Source organism: Myotis nattereri, assembly GCF_964212035.1.
Source record: "Myotis nattereri genome assembly, contig: HAP1_SCAFFOLD_110, whole genome shotgun sequence".
In the NCBI taxonomy this organism is placed as follows: Eukaryota; Metazoa; Chordata; class Mammalia; order Chiroptera; family Vespertilionidae; genus Myotis; species Myotis nattereri.
This window is the reverse complement of record NW_027669665.1, coordinates 95,572-103,661: the sequence shown is the minus strand read 5'-3', so window position 1 is coordinate 103,661 and position 8,090 is coordinate 95,572.

Sequence of the window (8,090 nt, the reverse complement as noted above, 5' to 3'; positions counted from 1 at the left end):
TTTTAATGGATGTTTATTTTAGAAGAGTTCCACATTTACGGAAAAATTGTGAAGATAATAAACATGGACACCATACCCAATTTCCCTTATTACTAATATCTTACTTATGTATGGGGCAAAAGTAACATGAAGTGAATCATCAGTGAAACAGAGTGAAACCTCACTTCTCTAGTATCTCCAACATCCAAAAATGCTGTTCTAGACCAAGTTGTTCAAGGAAAAACTGTACCAGTTGTGGCATACAATTCACATCTTGAGCTGACCATTCATTCCATACTCTAACAATATTCAATAGTCTGCCATATAAAAAGGAAATCAAATATTTAATTATCCACTGCCATCACTAACACAACACGCTGTTACTCATGACTGCGACCTCCACCATCCATCCCACCTACCCCCAATACGAACATAAATTCACTTTTGGACTTACAGTTTCTTCACCCACCCTTCTGTTTGGAGTCTTACTCCTTATCTCTACTAGTCTACAATATCCTCTTATTAAGGTTCGCTATCTTCAGGCAACAGACACTTCTGAAGGGGGCCTGGCCTCTATTTATACTCTTGGATGTTTATTTTAGAACAGTTCCACATTTACGGAAAAATTGTGAAGATAATAACCATGTACACCATACCCAATTTCCCTTATTACTAATATCTTACTTATGTATGGGGCAAAAGTAACATGAAGTGAATCATCAGTGAAACAGAGTGAAACCTCACTTCTTAGTATCTCCAACATCCAAAAATGCTGTTCTAGACCAAGTTGTTCAAGGAAAAACTGTACCAGTTGTGGCATACAATTCACATCTTGAGCTGACCATCGTTTCCATACTTTATCAATATTCAATAGTCTGCCATATAGAAAGGAAATCAAATACTTAATTATACGCTGCCATCACTAACAAAACACCCTGTTACTCATGACTGCGACCTCCACCATCCATCCCACCTACCCCCAATAGGAACATAAATTCACTTTTGGACTTACAGTTTCTTCACCCACCCTTCTGTTTGGAGTCATACTCCTTATCTCTACTAGTCTACAATATCCTCTTATTAAGGTTCGCTATCTTGAGGCAACAGACACTTCTGAAGGGGGCCTGGCCTCTATTTATACTCTTTAAGGTAATGAGGAGCCACTCCCTTCAGCTCTGGTTGCCCAAATTCTGGGGTTGCCATGGTGTGGCTTGACATCACAATGCCTCAGCTAGACCATCCAAGAGGGGCGGGGGTAGCAGAAGATGCACAAATCTCACACACTCTGGTTATAAAACAGAGACCTTCCTCTTAACTCCTAACATTATTCCGAAACTGTCCTCTCTCTCTCTCATTTCCTCTAGTTCCATTACAGTCCAGCATATGGCACGGAGGTGGTGTTTCCTCTAAGACAATTCCCATACTCCCCCGTCATTTCAGTGGTCCATTCCACTAGGTTCAGTTGCTACAATTTCCTAGGACTTTGAGTGTTGTTTTAATGGATGTTTATTTTAGAACAGTTCCACATTTACGGAAAAATTGTGAAGAAAATAAATATGTACACCATACCCAATTTCCCTTATTACTAATATCTTACTTATGTATGGGGCAAAAGTAACATGAAGTGAATCATCAGTGAAACAGAGTGAAACCTCACTTCTCTAGTATCTCCAACATCCAAAAATGCTGTTCTAGACCAAGTTGTTCAAGGAAAAACTGTACCAGGTGTGGCATACAATTCACATCTTGAGCTGACCATCGTTTCCATACTTTAACAATATTCAATAGTCTGCCAAATAGAAAGGAAATCAAATACTTAATTATACGCTGCCATCACTAATGCAACACCCTGTTACTCATGACTGCGACCTCCACCATCCATCCCACCTACCCCCAATACGAACATAAATTCACTTTTCGACTTACAGTTTCTTCATCCACCCTTCTGTTTGAGGTCTTACTCCTTATCTCTACTAGTCTACAATATCGTCTTATTAAGGTTCGCTATCTTGAGGCAACAGACACTACTGAAGGGGGCCTGGCCTCTATTTATACTCTTTAAGGTAATGAGGAGCCACTCCCTTCAGCTCTGGATGCCCAAATTCTGTGGTTGCCATGGTGTGGCTTGACATCACAATGCCTCAGCTAGACCATCCAAGAGGGGCGGGGGTAGCAGAAGATGCAGAAATCTCACACACTCTGGTTATAAAACAGAGACCTTCCTCTTAACTCCTAACATTATTCCGAAACTGTCCTCTCTCTCTCTCATTTCCTCTAGTTCCATTACAGTCCAGCATATGGCAGGGAGGTGGTGTTTCCTCTAAGACAATTCCCATACTCCCCCGTCATTTCAGTGGTCCATTCCACTAGGTTCAATTGCTACAATTTCCTAGGATTTTGAGTGTTGTTTTAATGGATGTTTATTTTAGAATAGTTCCACATTTACGGAAAAATTGTGAAGATAATAAACATGTACACCATACCCAATTTCCCTTATTACTAATATCTTACTTATGTATGGGGCAAAAGTAACATGAAGTGAATCATCAGTGAAACAGAGTGAAACCTCCCTTCTCTAGTATCTCCAACATCCAAAAATGCTGTTCTAGACCAAGTTGTTAAAGGAAAAACTGTACCAGTTGTTGCATAAAATTCAAATTTTGAGGTGACCATTCTTTCCATACTTTAACAATATTCAATAGTCTGCCATATAAAAAGGAAATCAAATAATTATCCACTGCCATCACTAACGCAACACGCTGTTACTCATGACTGCGACCTCCACCATCCATCCCACCTACCCCCAATACGAACATAAATTCACTTTTCGACTTACAGTTTCTTCATCCACCCTTCTGTTTGAGGTCTTACTCGTTATCTCTACTAGTCTACAATATCCTCTTATTAAGGTTCGCTATCTTGAGGCAACAGACACTTCTGAAGGGGGCCTGGCCTCTATTTATACTCTTTAGGGTAATGAGGAGCCACTCCCTTCAGCTCTGGTTGCCCAAATTCTGTGGTTGCCATGGTGTGGCTTGACATCACAATGCCTCAGCTAGACCATCCAGGAGGGGCGGGGGGAGCAGAAGATGCAGAAATCTCACACACTCTGGTTATAAAACAGAGACCTTCCTCTTAACTCCTAACATTATTCCGAAACTGTCCTCTCCCTCTCTCATTTCCTCTAGTTCCATTACAGTCCAGCATATGGCAGGGAGGTGGTGTTTCCTCTAAGACAATTCCCATACTCCCCCGTCATTTCAGTGGTCCATTCCGCTAGGTTCAGTTGCTACAATTTCCTAGGACTTTGAGTGTTGTTTTAATGGATATTTATTTTAGAACAGTTCCACATTTACGGAAAAATTGTGAAGATAATAACCATGTACACCATACCCAATTTCCCTTATTACTAATATCTTACTTATGTATGGGGCAAAAGTAACATGAAGTGAATCATCAGTGAAACAGAGTGAAACCTCACTTCTTAGTATCTCCAACATCCAAAAATGCTGTTCTAGACCAAGTTGTTCAAGGAAAAACTGTACCAGTTGTGGCATACAATTCACATCTTGAGCTGACCATCCATTCCATACTCTAACAATATTCAATAGTCTGCCATAAAGAAAGGAAATCAAATACTTAATTATACGCTGCCATCACTAACGCAACACGCTGTTACTCATGACTGCGACCTCCACCATCCATCCCACCTACCCCCAATACGAACATAAATTCACTTTTCGACTTACAGTTTTTTCATCCACCCTTCTGTTTGAGGTCTTACTCGTTATCTCTACTAGTCTACAATATCGTCTTATTAAGGTTCGCTATCTTGAGGCAACAGACACTACTAAAGGGGGCCTGGCCTCTATTTATACTCTTTAAGGTAATGAGGAGCCACTCCCTTCAGCTCTGGTTGCCCAAATTCTGGGGTTGCCATGGTGTGGCTTGACATCACAATGCCTCAGCTAGACCATCCAGGAGGGGCGGGGGGAGCAGAAGATGCAGAAATCTCACACACTCTGGTTATAAAACAGAGACCTTCATCTTAACTCCTAACATTATTCCGAAACTGTCCTCTCTCTCTCTCATTTCCTCTAGTTCCATTACAGTCCAGCATATGGCAGGGAGGTGGTGTTTCCTCCAAGACAATTCCCATACTCCCCCGTCATTTCAGTGGTCCATTCCGCTAGGTTCAGTTGCTACAATTTCCTAGGACTTTGAGTGTTGTTTTAATGGATGTTTATTTTAGAAGAGTTCCACATTTACGGAAAAATTGTGAAGATAATAAACATGGACACCATACCCAATTTCCCTTATTACTAATATCTTACTTATGTATGGGGCAAAAGTAACATGAAGTGAATCATCAGTGAAACAGAGTGAAACCTCACTTCTCTAGTATCTCCAACATCCAAAAATGCTGTTCTAGACCAAGTTGTTCAAGGAAAAACTGTACCAGTTGTGGCATACAATTCACATCTTGAGCTGACCATTCATTCCATACTCTAACAATATTCAATAGTCTGCCATATAAAAAGGAAATCAAATATTTAATTATCCACTGCCATCACTAACACAACACGCTGTTACTCATGACTGCGACCTCCACCATCCATCCCACCTACCCCCAATACGAACATAAATTCACTTTTGGACTTACAGTTTCTTCACCCACCCTTCTGTTTGGAGTCTTACTCCTTATCTCTACTAGTCTACAATATCCTCTTATTAAGGTTCGCTATCTTCAGGCAACAGACACTTCTGAAGGGGGCCTGGCCTCTATTTATACTCTTGGATGTTTATTTTAGAACAGTTCCACATTTACAGAAAAATTGTGAAGATAATAACCATGTACACCATACCCAATTTCCCTTATTACTAATATCTTACTTATGTATGGGGCAAAAGTAACATGAAGTGAATCATCAGTGAAACAGAGTGAAACCTCACTTCTTAGTATCTCCAACATCCAAAAATGCTGTTCTAGACCAAGTTGTTCAAGGAAAAACTGTACCAGTTGTGGCATACAATTCACATCTTGAGCTGACCATCGTTTCCATACTTTATCAATATTCAATAGTCTGCCATATAGAAAGGAAATCAAATACTTAATTATACGCTGCCATCACTAACAAAACACCCTGTTACTCATGACTGCGACCTCCACCATCCATCCCACCTACCCCCAATAGGAACATAAATTCACTTTTGGACTTACAGTTTCTTCACCCACCCTTCTGTTTGGAGTCTTACTCCTTATCTCTACTAGTCTACAATATCCTCTTATTAAGGTTCGCTATCTTGAGGCAACAGACACTTCTGAAGGGGGCCTGGCCTCTATTTATACTCTTTAGGGTAATGAGGAGCCACTCCCTTCAGCTCTGGTTGCCCAAATTCTGTGGTTGCCATGGTGTGGCTTGACATCACAATGCCTCAGCTAGACCATCCAGGAGGGGCGGGGGGAGCAGAAGATGCAGAAATCTCACACACTCTGGTTATAAAACAGAGACCTTCCTCTTAACTCCTAACATTATTCCGAAACTGTCCTCTCCCTCTCTCATTTCCTCTAGTTCCATTACAGTCCAGCATATGGCAGGGAGGTGGTGTTTCCTCTAAGACAATTCCCATACTCCCCCGTCATTTCAGTGGTCCATTCCGCTAGGTTCAGTTGCTACAATTTCCTAGGACTTTGAGTGTTGTTTTAATGGATGTTTATTTTAGAACAGTTCCACATTTACAGAAAAATTGTGAAGATAATAACCATGTACACCATACCCAATTTCCCTTATTACTAATATCTTACTTATGTATGGGGCAAAAGTAACATGAAGTGAATCATCAGTGAAACAGAGTGAAACCTCCCTTCTCTAGTATCTCCAACATCCAAAAATGCTGTTCTAGACCAAGTTGTTCAAGGAAAAACTGTACCAGTTGTGGCATACAATTCACATCTTGAGCTGACCATCGTTTCCATACTTTAACAATATTCAGTAGTCTGCCATATAGAAACGAAATCAAATACTTAATTATACGCTGCCATCACTAATGCAACACCCTGTTACTCATGACTGCGACCTCCACCATCCATCCCACCTACCCCCAATACGAACATAAATTCACTTTTCGACTTACAGTTTCTTCATCCACCCTTCTGTTTGAGGTCTTACTCCTTATCTCTACTAGTCTACAATATCGTCTTATTAAGGTTCGCTATCTTGAGGCAACAGACACTACTGAAGGGGGCCTGGCCTCTATTTATACTCTTTAGGGTAATGAGGAGCCACTCCCTTCAGCTCTGGTTGCCCAAATTCTGGGGTTGCCATGGTGTGGCTTGACATCACAATGCCTCAGCTAGACCATCCAAGAGGGGCGGGGGTAGCAGAAGATGCACAAATCTCACACACTCTGGTTATAAAACAGAGACCTTCCTCTTAACTCCTAACATTATTCCGAAACTGTCCTCTCTCTCTCTCATTTCCTCTAGTTCCATTACAGTCCAGCATATGGCACGGAGGTGGTGTTTCCTCTAAGACAATTCCCATACTCCCCCGTCATTTCAGTGGTCCATTCCGCTAGGTTCAGTTGCTACAATTTCCTAGGATTTTGAGTGTTGTTTTAATGGATATTTATTTTAGAACAGTTCCACATTTACGGAAAAATTGTGAAGATAATAACCATGTACACCATACCCAATTTCCCTTATTACTAATATCTTACTTATGTATGGGGCAAAAGTAACATGAAGTGAATCATCAGTGAAACAGAGTGAAACCTCCCTTCTCTAGTATCCCCAACATCCAAAAATGCTGTTCTAGACCAAGTTGTTCAAGGAAAAACTGTACCAGTTGTGGCATACAATTCACATCTTGAGCTGACCATCGTTTCCATACTTTAACAATATTCAGTAGTCTGCCATATAGAAAGGAAATCAAATACTTAATTATACGCTGCCATCACTAATGCAACACCCTGTTACTCATGACTGCGACCTCCACCATCCATCCCACCTACCCCCAATACGAACATAAATTCACTTTTCGACTTAGTTTCTTCATCCACCCTTCTGTTTGAGGTCTTACTCCTTATCTCTACTAGTCTACAATATCGTCTTATTAAGGTTCGCTATCTTGAGGCAACAGACACTACTGAAGGGGGCCTGGCCTCTATTTATACTCTTTAAGGTAATGAGGAGCCACTCCCTTCAGCTCTGGATGCCCAAATTCTGGGGTTGCCATGGTGTGGCTTGACATCACAATGCCTCAGCTAGACCATCCAAGAGGGGCGGGGGTAGCAGAAGATGCAGAAATCTCACACACTCTGGTTATAAAACAGAGACCTTCCTCTTAACTCCTAACATTATTCCGAAACTGTCCTCTCTCTCTCTCATTTCCTCTAGTTCCATTACAGTCCAGCATATGGCACGGAGGTGGTGTTTCCTCTAAGACAATTCCCATACTCCCCCGTCATTTCAGTGGTCCATTCCGCTAGGTTCAGTTGCTAAAATTTCCTAGGATTTTGAGTGTTGTTTTAATGGATGTTTATTTTAGAATAGTTCCACATTTACGGAAAAATTGTGAAGATAATAAATATGTACACCATACCCAATTTCCCTTATTACTAATATCTTACTTATGTATGGGGCAAAAGTAACATGAAGTGAATCATCAGTGAAACAGAGTGAAACCTCACTTCTCTAGTATCTCCAACATCCAAAAATGCTGTTCTAGACCAAGTTGTTCAAGGAAAAACTGTACCAGTTGTGGCATACAATTCACATCTTGAGCTGACCATCGTTTCCATACTTTAACAATATTCAATAGTCTGCCAAATAGAAAGGAAATCAAATACTTAATTATACGCTGCCATCACTAACGCAACACCCTGTTACTCATGACTGCGACCTCCACCATCCATCCCACCTACCCCCAATACGAACATAAATTCACTTTTCGACTTACAGTTTCTTCATCCACCCTTCTGTTTGAGGTCTTACTCCTTATCTCTACTAGTCTACAATATCGTCTTATTAAGGTTCGCTATCTTGAGGCAACAGACACTACTGAAGGGGGCCTGGCCTCTATTTATACTCTTTAAGGTAATGAGGAGCC